At 45.8% G+C, this 12,757-nt stretch overlaps 1 long non-coding RNA gene across 1 annotated transcript in view; it reads left to right on the top strand.

Annotated features, from left to right (window-relative positions):
* LOC138834646 (uncharacterized) overlaps positions 1–12,216 on the top strand; it is a 44,763-nt gene extending 32,547 nt beyond the window's left edge. Inside the window, exons 2-3 of the long non-coding RNA XR_011374227.1 lie at positions 5,405–5,518; positions 10,009–12,216. This is a non-coding gene — a long non-coding RNA (uncharacterized lncRNA). The remainder of the gene's footprint in view (positions 1–5,404; positions 5,519–10,008) is intronic.
* Positions 12,217–12,757: the final 541 nt, after the last annotated feature.

The following is a 12,757-nucleotide window of genomic DNA, read 5'->3' as shown; positions in this document are numbered from 1 at the left end:
GGCTCCTCCTCCTCCTCCCCCCAGTGCTGACTGGGTCGCACTTTGAGGTGACACTGCGTGAGAAAACTTTTCTTTGGGAAGTTTGAGTAGCGCCTGCCGTGGGTGGCACGGGCGGAGGACTCCCCGGCAGCACCGAGCGCCGAAGTGGGCTTGACGAGAACTAGGGGACCTCGGGGAGGGGTGGGGGAATAAATAAGGTCCAGACGCGGCTGAAAATTCAAGTCTCTCTCGTTAGGTCTGCCCATCACGCCTGCGGCTTGGGGTCTGGGGACAATCCCAGAGCCGAAAGCGTCGCCCGAGGAAACTGACAAGGCAAAGACTTTCCAGGTTTGACGCAGGCGATCAGTGAGAGAGAGCCCTCACGGGAAAGGCTGCCTGTCAAAGCAACATTGGATGGCCCGCCCGGGCGGGGGGTCCGGAGGGAGCCCAGGGGGCCCAGTCCCCCAAATACACCCCACCCTACTAGGGTTGTACACGCCTGGGATCTTTGCGGGGGCAATCCGCGTGGTTTGTGGTCGCACACGCAGGGTCTCTCTGGGTCTCCGAACACCACGTGCGCTCATGGCCCCCGGCGAAGTCATCTGGCTGAGCACCCCCCACAGGAGATGGGGCCACGCAGCCAGGACTAGGTTCGTTCTCTGCCCCAGCTTGCACATCCAGAGCAGAACCAAAGAACCCAAACCGACTTCTGCCTGCGCTCTAGGAAGGAGACGCGGTGCGCCCGCTGGAGCGCGCGACGACCCGCGCAGCGCAGCGCCTTCCACATCCCGCCTGGCACCCCGCTTTTCCTCCCTGGGCATGGGGGAGGGTGGGAAGGGGGAGGAAGAGGCATAATTCAATGACATCAACCTAGCGCAGCTCACCCTGTTCCTTTATGCTTTGGATTCTAGGGTATTTTCGTGGTGGGAGTCTTCGAAAAATCTACCCATTGCTCCAAAGCCGAGTTGAATTAACTACTGGGAGGTAAAAAAAAAAAAACACCAACCACCAAATAGGCAGTAAAGCCGCTTTATTTGGGCTCGCTGAACGCCATTGCAAACCGAGCTGCTAGAGTTATTTTGGGAGAAGTTGGATAGTGGAGAGAAAATGTTATTTAAAGTCACTTGCAAACACGACTCCTTAAGTGTCTGTGGATTCAGTTTAGCGCCAGCCCACATGGCCCCCAAGTCTTTGATATTTAAACCAGACCATCTCTTGAAAGAAACTACCTGTTGGGGAGACTCTACAGCCCAGACTTTCGGTGCACCCCCCTCCCTTTTCTTCTCCACCATCCAGACCAGCTGTGGCACGGCTGGGAGGGGGGTGGCATTAGAAGAGACAGGACAGAGGACATAAGAGCTACCGAGAAAGCTACTAGCGTGACGGTGCTGGGCGAATTGCACCAGAGCTGCGCTCTTTTTTCCTTTCTTTTCCTTTATTCCGGGAACTAAAATCAGCCCCCAGCGCCCCCCCACACACCCCCGCCCCACTAGACTGGGCTCCTAGACTTTAGCGATGAGCCGAAACGCAACACGATTCTCTAAGTTCGGAAACCACGAAGCAGTGTCCCGAGGCGTGCGCTTCAAAGACTGTCTAACTTTAAAAAACAAAAACAGAAAGAAAAAAAAAGCCTCCTGGCGGCTTCCTGGGCTCGCGCCCACACTTCGGGCGCCGACACCCCCACCCCCAACTTTTCCTTGCTGAAATTCACTTGACTCTTGGAAATTCGGAAGACTCCACCGTGGCTTGGAGACACTGGAGTCCAAGAGCTTCGGAGATCTCCTGCGCGAATTGCTTGAGAAAAATCTCTCTTCTCTGGCGAGCACACAGACCCCTGTATTTTGAAACAACCCAACTGGAGAAAGGGGCACAGCGAACAAGCGCCGTGTGAAGACTTTGTGGCCTGTTGGGGGGGAAATTGGGGATGCCAGGCGGGCAGGAGATTTGTGTCTCTTCTGAACCTGTGGGAAAAGATAGTTCGGGCTGGGCCCTGGGACTGGAAGTTGCATTTGAGAAGCGCAATGCTTGGGTCTGGCACTCGAATGATCAACTAAACTCTTCAGCAGTTCCCGCCCGACATTAAATTGGGGCGCTCAGAGGCACACGCTAGGCAAGACTGGGATTTCCCCAGACACAGAAGGCACTGAAGCTTTTTGTCTCCAATGCGGGTTTCCACTCCTTGGCAGGGAACCACCCCCCCCCCTCCGTTTGGGTTTGCAAGCAGCGAGTTTTGAGTTGGCCCCTACAGGGTGTCACGTTTGGGGTCTGAGTGGGGTGGGAAGACTTTCTCTGCGGCTGGGGAATCGCGCACTTTGCTTTATTTGTTTTTTTAAGGGCGCCCACTCCCATCCCGCCCCCCTCCCCAATCACAAAGCATCGGGCTCAAAACGAAATGGGAACAAAGATGAGGGACTTAGGGGGCAGCCTCGTGTTCCCAGGAACACTCAATTTCTCAGCAAAGACTGTGAGGCTGCGTGGAAAGATCGAGATTTTATTATGCCAGGATGAGGATGGAAACTTCGAACTCTGTAAAGCAGCACAGAATACTTCGCGCGCCCTCGTCCTTCCACCCCTCTTTTAAATCATCATGGCAATCAGTTTGAGGCAGTTAGGTTCTTCAATCACACCCCATTCCCACTCCGTAGTGATATTTCCCCTCCCTGTGTGCCTTGCTGCCTACATCGAGATATCCCAGCGTTGGGGGTTTCCCGGCTTTCTTCGCATTTGGAAAACTCCTGTAAACTTGCCCCTGGCTAGGCACGCGCGCGTGCACAGGGCGCAAGGATGGGTTTTCCCCAGGCCAATCGTTCCTCGCCAGGGCAACCCGACCCTCCGGGGCCTGGGAAACCCAATGTATTTTCTAGCGTCCAGCCTTGACGCTTCTGTTTTATTTCAGTTCAATCCCAGGGGCACGGTCCCAAGGATAATAAACAAGGCTGCTTATTAGAGATATACGGGCTCAGAAAAAACTCTGTAGAAAAAGCAAGCGCACATATAGATCTATCTATCTATCTATCTATCTATCTATCTATCTATCTATCTATCTATCTATCTATCTATCTATCTATCTATCTATCGACACACACAAGTGGTCAGACATTTAAGATTGTCGATGAATGTCATTGTCAGGTACCGTGGTGGATATTTTTACAGTTTCACGGAACACAGGTTTGGTTCAAATGCGATGGTTGGAGTTGTTTTTATTTATTTTGGTTTTGCCTTTGGAGATGAGGCAAAAGTTGATTCTACCTGGCCCCACCTGGATAAAACTGCCCCTCCCCCCTGCCAGATCGCAGGCCCTCTTTTTAAAAAGGGGTGTGTGGGGGAGGGGGTCTCCCAGCTGTTCTTGCATGGCAATACCGTTATTCCACATTCCCTCGAGAATTCAAAGCACTACCTGCGCTGTAGGGGAGTGAGAACACGGACATTTCGAGGAGATACAATTTTAACAAGCTCCACCAGATAATTCTGACGTGTGTGTCACCCCCCTCCCCCCCCCCCCGCCCCAATCCCTGCTGCAGATACTTTGAGGGGGCAACAGTGGGGGCTAGGGATTCCTGCTGGGGTATGAGTGTAACTGGGTTCTGCTCAGCCCGATGGCCTTGGTAGAGGGCTTCCCATCTGCTCTGATCCTCTCATCTCCAAGTCGGAAAAAAAAAAAAATCTGCCTACAAATATTGGCACAAAGCTGCCCTGACAGGCGGTGGTGCTTTAAATAGGAAGGAGGCCATGGGGTCGCGAAGAAAGTTGCAACCTTCCTTTCCTATCAGACTACCTGTCTCCACTTCTCCAAAGGCAGGGAGCTAGCAAAGGAGATTCCTGAAGAAAATTACCACTTCCGCTTCCCTCCCTTCCAGCAGTGTGGAAAATGAATCAACTATGTTCCAGGAATAAATCTCTGCTGGATTTTCAGGAGCTGGGGTAACTAACGCGGGCTTCCCCAAACCTGCTGCTATGAAGTGTGACCCTTTGTACCTCCTGTGTCTAGGTCATTTCACTTTGCTATTGCTCATATCCAGTCAACTGCTAGGAGAAACTTAAGAGGTGCTTTAGCTCAGTTCTGGTGGGCAGTACCATTCCTGTTGATTTTGTTTGCTCAGCTGTTTTCAGCCCTTTCTGTCCATCCTTGATGACAACTTTTCCTAGGAAGCCCTGCTGTCTGATGAGCCCAAGGTGGCAAGCCCTCTCCTTACAAAAATTTAGATTGTGGAAAGTGCCTCTTTCATTTAAAAAAGAAAAAAGAAAAAAAAAGATTATGCTTTCTAAATCAATTGGCCCTTGTCTTGTCATTTTTCATTTGAAGAAATTGAGGTGCAAAGAAGAAACTTGACTTGCTCAGAGGCATGCAAGGTCTGCAGCAGCCCCTGGGTCTCGTTTGTTCAGTTTTCAGGGAAGTTGAACACTAACAATAAACTACTGTTTAGTGAGCATCAATTGTGTGCCAGACCTCATGCCATGCCAGATACATTACATCAGTCACCACAGCAACTCTGAGGAACCTCCTGGCCTCAACAACATTAAAATTGATATAGAAAAGGACTGCATGTGGAAATTAAATAGTTCAAATAATACAGAAGAGCATAAAATGAAAGTAAAACTCTCCCACTCAAACCTCTCCCACTATAACATGGATCATTTGCATTTTGGTGGCTAGCTATATTTATGATAGATGCTAGCATCATTTTCTAGGTGAGGAGAGGAAAGCTCACTAGATAAAAAGCCATGGATACCTCCAGGATCTGCACTTCCTGTTACTCTGTGGTAGCTAGGATGGATGTCTAGGGAGAACAAAAGGAGTTGAAGCCACAGATCGTAACACCTATTTTTAACAATTTTAAGGAAAGTTTTGGTTTTTTTCTTTAAGGATTGGTGCAAGGGGGTATAAGAATGAGTATTAGAAGGTAAGTGTTAGTGGTTCATGCCTGTAATCTTAGCTACTCAAGGACCAAGCTCTGAAGATTGTGGTTCAAAGCTAGCCCACACAAGAAAGTCCATGATACTCTTCTCTTCAGTCAACCACCAAAAAGCTGCAAGTGGAGCTTTGATTCAAGTGGTAGAGTGTTAGCCTGGAGCAAAAATCCTCAGAGACAGCATCTAGGCCTTAAGTCCAAGCCTCAGGACAGACAATAATAATAATAATAGGAGAAAGTATGCTCAAAATACATTATATGTATGTACAGAAATACCTACAATGAAGCATCTCACTTTGTACAATTAATAGACAAGGATAAATATAACTTTTATAATTTCTTAGGTGAAACATTTGTTCTGTTATGACATTGTTAATTATGTAAGCACATATACTAATTGGTCAAGGTCAGCGGGGTGGCGGGGGGAGGGGTGCAGTCAGGTCAGAATGAACAACACTCTTTCTTTTCCTCTCCTCATTCCAGTCTAATTACCTACTAATACTGTGTATTTTCAGAAACCAAGACCACAGACTGCCTTGGTGCAAATAACCTTGTGTCCTTTGTGGTGGCTGCTCACCTTCCCGGTGTTGATACAACGAGACAAGCAATTCACCCTCATGGTCTGTAAGGTCTGTTACCAGGACCTTTCTGCTACTTCCAGCCTTTCCTAGAATGGGAGAGGGGCATGCTTCCTAAGTGCTCATGTTTGTTGGGAGTCTCCAATGAGAGCTAGAGAAATGTCTGGGTAAACCTGAAGTCTTTCTATAAATACCCCAACTGCTTTATAAAAGCTTCTGCAGGACTCTGTGGCCCTTAGGTCTGGAGAAGTAGAGATTTAGGATCCTTTGCAAAAGCATGTGTTCTTGGCATTCGAAAGTTGGCATTGTGTGTGTGCTTGTGTCTATAGGAGTAAGGTTAGGAGTATGTCATAGTGGAAGAGGATGCTCATTTTTCTGTAAAAGATGGGAACCCTGGGTTTTTGATAACAGAAGACATTGGGAAATCTGAAGCTGTTTTTCCTTGGTTGATTAGGACACAGAAGGCAGGTATCCTGTTTGGGGTTCATGGTGGGTGAAAAATATGGCTGAAATGATGCTTAATTCTGCTCCTTCAATCAGAATCCCCACGAAAAGCTGTGCTTGAACTGTTCAGGGCCAGACAGAAAGGCAACTACAGGATGGCAGAAGCATTCTAGAGCCAGTTACTATAACTTATTTTATTTTGTGAGTGAAAGGGCTTCTGGAAAGCTCCTCTTGTCTTTCATGCGTTTTCATTCTGGAAGAACCACAGAACTGTCCTTAATTTAGAGACCTCCAGGTGAGAACACTTGATAGGCCATGGCTAGACAGGAGAGCGCCCTGGGGAATGGGCTGCTCTGTCTTTCAATGGCAACCTGCACACTTCTGAGATTGCTGGGAAAGAAAATCTGAGTGTGCTGGGGAGGGAGAAGCACACAGCTTTAAGATGATGTAGTGGGCTGGGGAGTGGGCTGGTTCCAAGGAGAAACTGTGAAAAGAGAAAAAGTCAGACTTTCTTGAGGGCTCAGCCAGGCTGAAGCTTCAATGCCGGCTTTCAATGCCTGTCAGGACCAAGGATACTGCGCCCCCTGGTGTCAGACTGGCTGCCAGTGCCATCAAAGCTGCCTGGAAACCTGCAGGCTCTGTAACACAGCTTGGGGAAGCTGACGGGTCAAATGCCTTTCCTTGTGTTGGCTAAGGAAGTATAAGCTGAAATAGCCCTTACTTCCTCAACTCTGGAGTTAAATAGGGAATCTAGTATTGAGAGATCAGCGTTTTGTGGGATTTTTTTCTTTTTCTTTTTGCAGGCTACTTAGGTAGACAGGACAATACTTGCTTAGAAACAGCTCAGTGGGGTGGGAAGTACATTGGCTGGAAAGAAAAATGACCAGCATTTGGGGTGAAGTGCTGGGCTGGGGTGAGTCATGAAAAATTTTAGCACCTAGTTTTCCTTTTCTTCAAATCATAGAGTTTAGAGTAAGATGTTTTGAAGGACTTTCCAAATTCCAATAATATGTATTTGATAATCACTATGCTACACCCCCTTTTCTCAGTCTTGTAAATGTGACATTTATAAAAAAAATATGCAGGTGCAAATGTTTCATGTTTCATGATCATGGCCCCCTGATTCTGAGCAAAGATTTTTTCTTAAAAGATGCAAAATATACTTCTTCTCAGCCCAGAAGCCCCCCGAACCCCCAGAACCTTTTACAGAGTATCCTATAAGGAAGTTGCACAGTGAACAGGACTTCAGTCTCTGCTGTTTCTTTTTTAAAAATAAAGTACTAAAGTGTTGTGCTGGAAATTCTGCTACGAAGTGTCGCATGTGATAGGTGTGAATATATGCTTCAATAGTTCCAGGCACAAGACCAAAAACTTCCCCAGAATTAGCAAAGTTTTCAGCTATGATCTGGCTAACATTTCTCTACAAATAGGTACAAAAACCAATTTGGGAGTGTGTTCTAAGGGGCTGCCTCCTTGGGTTTTCATTGAAATTTTGGTCCATGCCTCCACATGCAGTATGGTGACTTGAAGTAGGATAGAAGTATGTTGCCAGTGCATTTCCCTCTCCTAAAACCAGGGTGAGCATCAGTTGCATCTCATGGTACAACTGTGATCTCTACATGGTTTATAGTTTTAGGGTTTTTTGCTTTTTGTTTTGTTTTGCATTGTTGTTGGTATTGTATTAGATCTGGAGCTTAAACTCGGGCCCTTACTTGGGTTTTTTTTGCTTCAGGCTGGTGTTCTACCACTCAAGCCACAGCTCTACTTTCAGTTTTTACTGACTAATTGGAGATGTGTCTCCTGGACTTTTCTCCCTAGGCTGGCTTCAAACCCTAAGCATCAAATATGAGCCTCCTGCATAGCTAGGATTACAGGTGTGAGCTACCAGCAACCTGGCTAGTTTTAGTTTTTAAGGAAGGAAACTGATAGTTGCCCTAGGATGGTTGACTTGAATGGCAGCAGCCTGTGCATGGAGTGGGTACCTGTCACCGGATAAGTAGTGTCACCATCCCAGGGTGACCTCTCAGAGAAGGAGCACCACTTGGATGAGATGGGGGGAACTTTGGTATGGTGCAGTTCAGTTGATCATACAGCTATTTTCTTTAAAGAGCAAGATCAGTGCTCTAAATCACAGCCCTCACCCTTCCCTTATAACGTGCTCATATAATCTTTCTCACCCTGAGGTAGGGCTCAGTGGTGACCAGCATCTCATTTGTGTTTCTGTTCCTCCTCCCATCTCACCCAAGTGGTGCTCCTCCCGAGAAGTTATAATGAGGTTGGCTCTAGTTTAGTATGACTGGTGGGATCCTTGGAAGAAGAGACTAGGAACCAGACATGCCCAGAAAAAAATGATGTGGAGATACAAGGAGAAGGTAATTGTTTACAAGCCAAGGAGTGAGGACTAGGAAGAAACCAGCCCAACTGACATGTTGATCTTAGATTTGAGCTTCCACAACAGTGAGATGAGCCACGTTTACCCCTTGGTTGGTGGTATCTTGTAATGGCAGCTCCAGCAAACTAATACAGACACTGCACATTATATGCAGCCATTTGGAGCTAAAGATTTGGGAAGCTACCATATACGGGAGGGACCTAGCCCCCAACCCTACATATCTAGTGTTTTGTGTTGGGTTTTCCTCAAAATACATATATAGTGATGTTCCCTTGTGCAATCCTGAGAAAAGGTCCTGGTCAAGGCCATATTGGCTCATATGGAATCCCAGGGAATCACATCTGAGGAACATATGTGTCTTCCCTTTCAGCTCAGAAACCTCTGTGCTCTAACACATCTTTCACAGTGACTCTCAGAGAAAGAGAAATCTTAGGTTAGTTAGCAACACAAAGTTCGATATGTGACCCATACTGCCTGAAGTCCATCCCAGATACCTTTTGTTTGGGCTCCTGTAATTTTTTTTTTTTGGTTGGTTGTGGGGTTTGAACTCGGCCTAGGTGCTGTCCCTCAGCTCTTCAGCTCAAGGCAAGCGCTCTACTGCTTGTGCCATAGCGCCACTTCCGGTTTTCTAGTGGTTTATTGGAGATAAGAGTCTCACGGAGTTTCCTGCCCAGGCTGGCTTTGAATCATGATCCTCAGATCTCAACCTCCTGAGTAGCTAGGATTACAGGCGTGAGCCACCGGCGCCAGGCTCCTGTAATATTAATTATGTACAGTATTTAAAATGTATATTATTTGTTAACCAGGACTGGTTACACAGTTTGCCGTGCAACATGAGAAGGCATGATGTCCTCTGCTGAAATTTTAAGAATTTCAAGAGATGAGCCTCTTCCCAACACAGGAAAAGTGAGAGCACATTTCTGTCTCTCACCCATGGAGCCCGCTCTCATGCCAATAGTTTGTAAAGCCGAAGGCACTTAAACTGGAAGATCTGGTGACTTGAGCTCATTCTCTCAGATTCTAAGTTGGACTAAAGGAAAAGCTGAGGATGCCACCAACATGATAATGTCCCTTGGGGGACATGCTGCCACATGGTCAAAACCACACAGAGATGGTGATGGTGGTGGTGGTGGTGGTGGTGGTGGGAGCTGGGTAAAGTGAGAGGAAATAGATTAGTCTCAGGCCAGAGTTTGCAAGCAGAGCTTTGTGCTAAGTCAACCTTAGGATTGTTAACGGGCTCTCTGTTGTGATGAGTTAAGGAGGGGTGAGCTGGTGTATAAAGCCTGGGCAATCTGTTGAAGACTTTGGGTGGTCCTGAGAATGTAATACTAAATAAAATCCCTCCATTTCATAGTGCATGCCCTACCAATTGATTCAATTGTTCTTGTGAGCGTAATGTCCAGTCATCAGTCAGTGGAGTCCTACGATGTCATGGGAGAAGTACTGTTTTTAAGGATATACGCTGATTTATAGACGTTCACTGAAAATATTATAGCAGAATGTTTAGTCAGGAGGTATGCTTTTCTAGTTCTATTTCTACCCAGCCCTGACTAACTGGAGAGTGTAAATTTTAAAAGAAGTAATTTCTTATGCTTGTTACGCCAACTCCCGTAGGGAATGAGTGAAAGACTGTTTGAGACACTCTCCATTTCTTGGAAGAAAGTTGCTATATAAATTAATATAGAGCCTTCTTTTTTCATTGCAGGCCTGCAGCACACACAGGACTCCTCCAAGTCATACAAGGGAGAAAATGAAACGCTCAACTGGCCTCTCCCAGAGAAGCTAATGCCCCTCCTTTTCCTGCAAATTTCCCTGAACACCAGTCTGACTAGCTTCTAGGCCAGAAAAGAAGGTTTTCTTTTTCCTCTTCCTTATATTTTGCATGTGGAGAGTGTTTGAAAGAACACTGGAAGGGATTAAGTATTGAAAGCCCACTGTGGGCAAGGCTTGGACTTACGGGGTGCCAAGGAAATCCAATCACACCTGTGAATATCCATGTAGGCTCCAAGTCAGCTCAGCTCCACTTTCTCCTAACAGCCAGAACCCTCTTCCTCTTAAAAGTATGGTGCATGTATATTGGGGGAGGGTGACCCAATTTTTTTTTTTTTTTTGTCGGTCGTGGGGCTTGAACTCTGGGCCTGGGAGCTGTCCCTCAGCTCTTCAGCTCAAGGCGAGCACTCTACCACTTGAGCTACAGCACCACTTCCGGTTTTCTGGTGGTTTTATTGGAGATAGGAATCTCATGGTCTTTCCTGCCCGGGCTGGCTTTGAACCGCGATCCTCAGATCTCAGCCTCCTGAGTAGCTAGGATTACAGGCGTGAGCCACCAGCGCCCGGCTGGGTGACCCAATTTTTAAGGAGTTTTGAAATTCTCTCTGTGACATTTGCAGGTAAAGTCCTACGTGAAAGTTTTCTTACTCCTGTGGAAAGTAAGAAACTGGGCTAAAACTTTGAACTTAAAGACTACTTATCCAAACAAATGAAAAATAGCCCTTGCTTGTAATCTCATATCGTTGGGAGGTTGAGGTAGGAGGATTACAGTTTAAGGCTGGTCAAAGGAAAAGCACAAGGACCCTGTCTGTAAAGCACTAAAATAAAAAATACTAGAGCATGATTAAGTGGAATACTTACCTGGCAAGTGAGCAGCTCTGAGTTTAATCCTCAGTAGCACCACCACTAACAAACACTTTTGAGAGAAATAGAAAATTATGTCTACATAAAAACATGTATAATATGGGGCTGGGAAGGTGGCTCAGTGGTAGAGCGCTTGCCTTGCATGCATGAGGCCCTGGGTTCGATTCCTCAGCCCCACATAAGCAAAAAAAGAAAAAAGCTGGAAGTGGCACGGTGGCTCAAGTGGTAGAGTGCTAGCCTTGAGCTGAAGAGCTGAGGGACAGTGCCCAGGCCCAGAGTTCAGGCCCCATAACTGACAAAAAAAAAAAACCCAAAACATGTATAAGAATGTTGACAGCAGTATTTTCAAAATAGCCAAAAAAGGGTGAAGAATTCACATGTAGGTATGATACAACTACACGATGAAAATCTATTCAGTGACAAAAAGAAACAGTGTTGATCCAATGAGGACATGGAGATACCTTCAAACAAGCTAAGTTAAAAAAAAAAAAAAAAGCCAGTCACACAGGAAAGTGCATGATAGGGTTTTAATGAAAGTCCTAGAGTGGTCATGTTTATGGAGGCAGAAAGGAGAGGAATGGATGGCTACAACTAGGAGAGAAGGAAGGGACTTTGGATAGTGAGAGCAAAGTGTATGTTTTTATAGGAGATGAAGATGTTTTAAAATTAGTAGAGGTGATAGTTGTACAATATGGTACATGCATTAGAAACCACTGAATTTTGACCTATAACTGGATGAATGAAAAAAGCTCTAACTGCTGAGCTTTACCTTCAGTCTTATGTTTCTGCTAGCAGTTTCTGAACTAGGTTCTTGCTTCCTTTTCTGGGCACAGCCTGGGCGGGATCACTTATGTTAGGCTTCCTGGAAGCTGGGATAAGAGGAGTGCTATGGCATCCAGCTCTTCCCTGAGAAGATGTTTCTTGAACTTTTCTGTCTGGGGCTGGCCTTGAACTGAGATTCTAATCATCTTAGCCCCTTAGCTAGCTAGGAGGAAACACTGGTGGCCAAGTTGTTAAGGTATGTTCTAAAGGCATCTTTAAAAAAGCTAGATAATAAATTGGTAGATCTCTTTTTCTGAACTTGATTACCTTGGGTAAATGTGTCCAGATTTAAACAACAGATCTGAGGTGCTAAAATGAGAATGGGGGAAATAGTGACACTTCCTTAGGGAAAGAGGCTGATCTACATGTACATGTACACCACAAAACTTATACCTATCATTCTTTTAAACTTTACTAATTGTTTCCCCTTAAACTGAATCATTAAAATACATTTGCACAAGGTTATTGAAGTGGATTGTTTTTTTTCTTCATAATATTCTTTTCTCCTTCAGGTACCAGCAACTTTCCCTTAAGAAAACCTTAACTCCATTTGCAGTTCACATGATCTTGTTATTACTGACCTTAAGCCCTAGGCTCCATAACTCAAGCCTCATCAATGGATATATTCTATCCAATGGCATGCTCATACCAGCATATCTAAGCCAACTGGTAAATGTTCTGAAATTTTGAAAGGCAGATGTTAAAGCATATAGCCAGATGCCACTAGCTCAAGTCTGTAATCCTAGCTACTCAGGGAAGCTAAATTCTGGTGCATAGAACATCAAAGCCAGCTGGGGAAAAATAGTCTATGATACTCTATCTCCAAAATAACTAGCAAAACACCAGACTAGAGATGGCTGGCTAAGGTGATAGAGTTAAGTGAATAGAAGGCTCTGAGTTCAACTGAGGTGCCGAAAACAAAATAAACAAATAAAAAAAACCCAAGCTAACAAGTATCTAAACTAATATTTCAATTTTGCTACAAATACAAGTAGAAA

Source organism: Dipodomys merriami, unplaced genomic scaffold (genome assembly GCF_024711535.1).
Source record: "Dipodomys merriami isolate MVZ:Mamm:240054 unplaced genomic scaffold, mDipMer1.0.p SCAF_22, whole genome shotgun sequence".
Taxonomy (NCBI): Eukaryota; Metazoa; Chordata; class Mammalia; order Rodentia; family Heteromyidae; genus Dipodomys; species Dipodomys merriami.
This window is presented reverse-complemented; position numbering and strand designations above follow the sequence as displayed.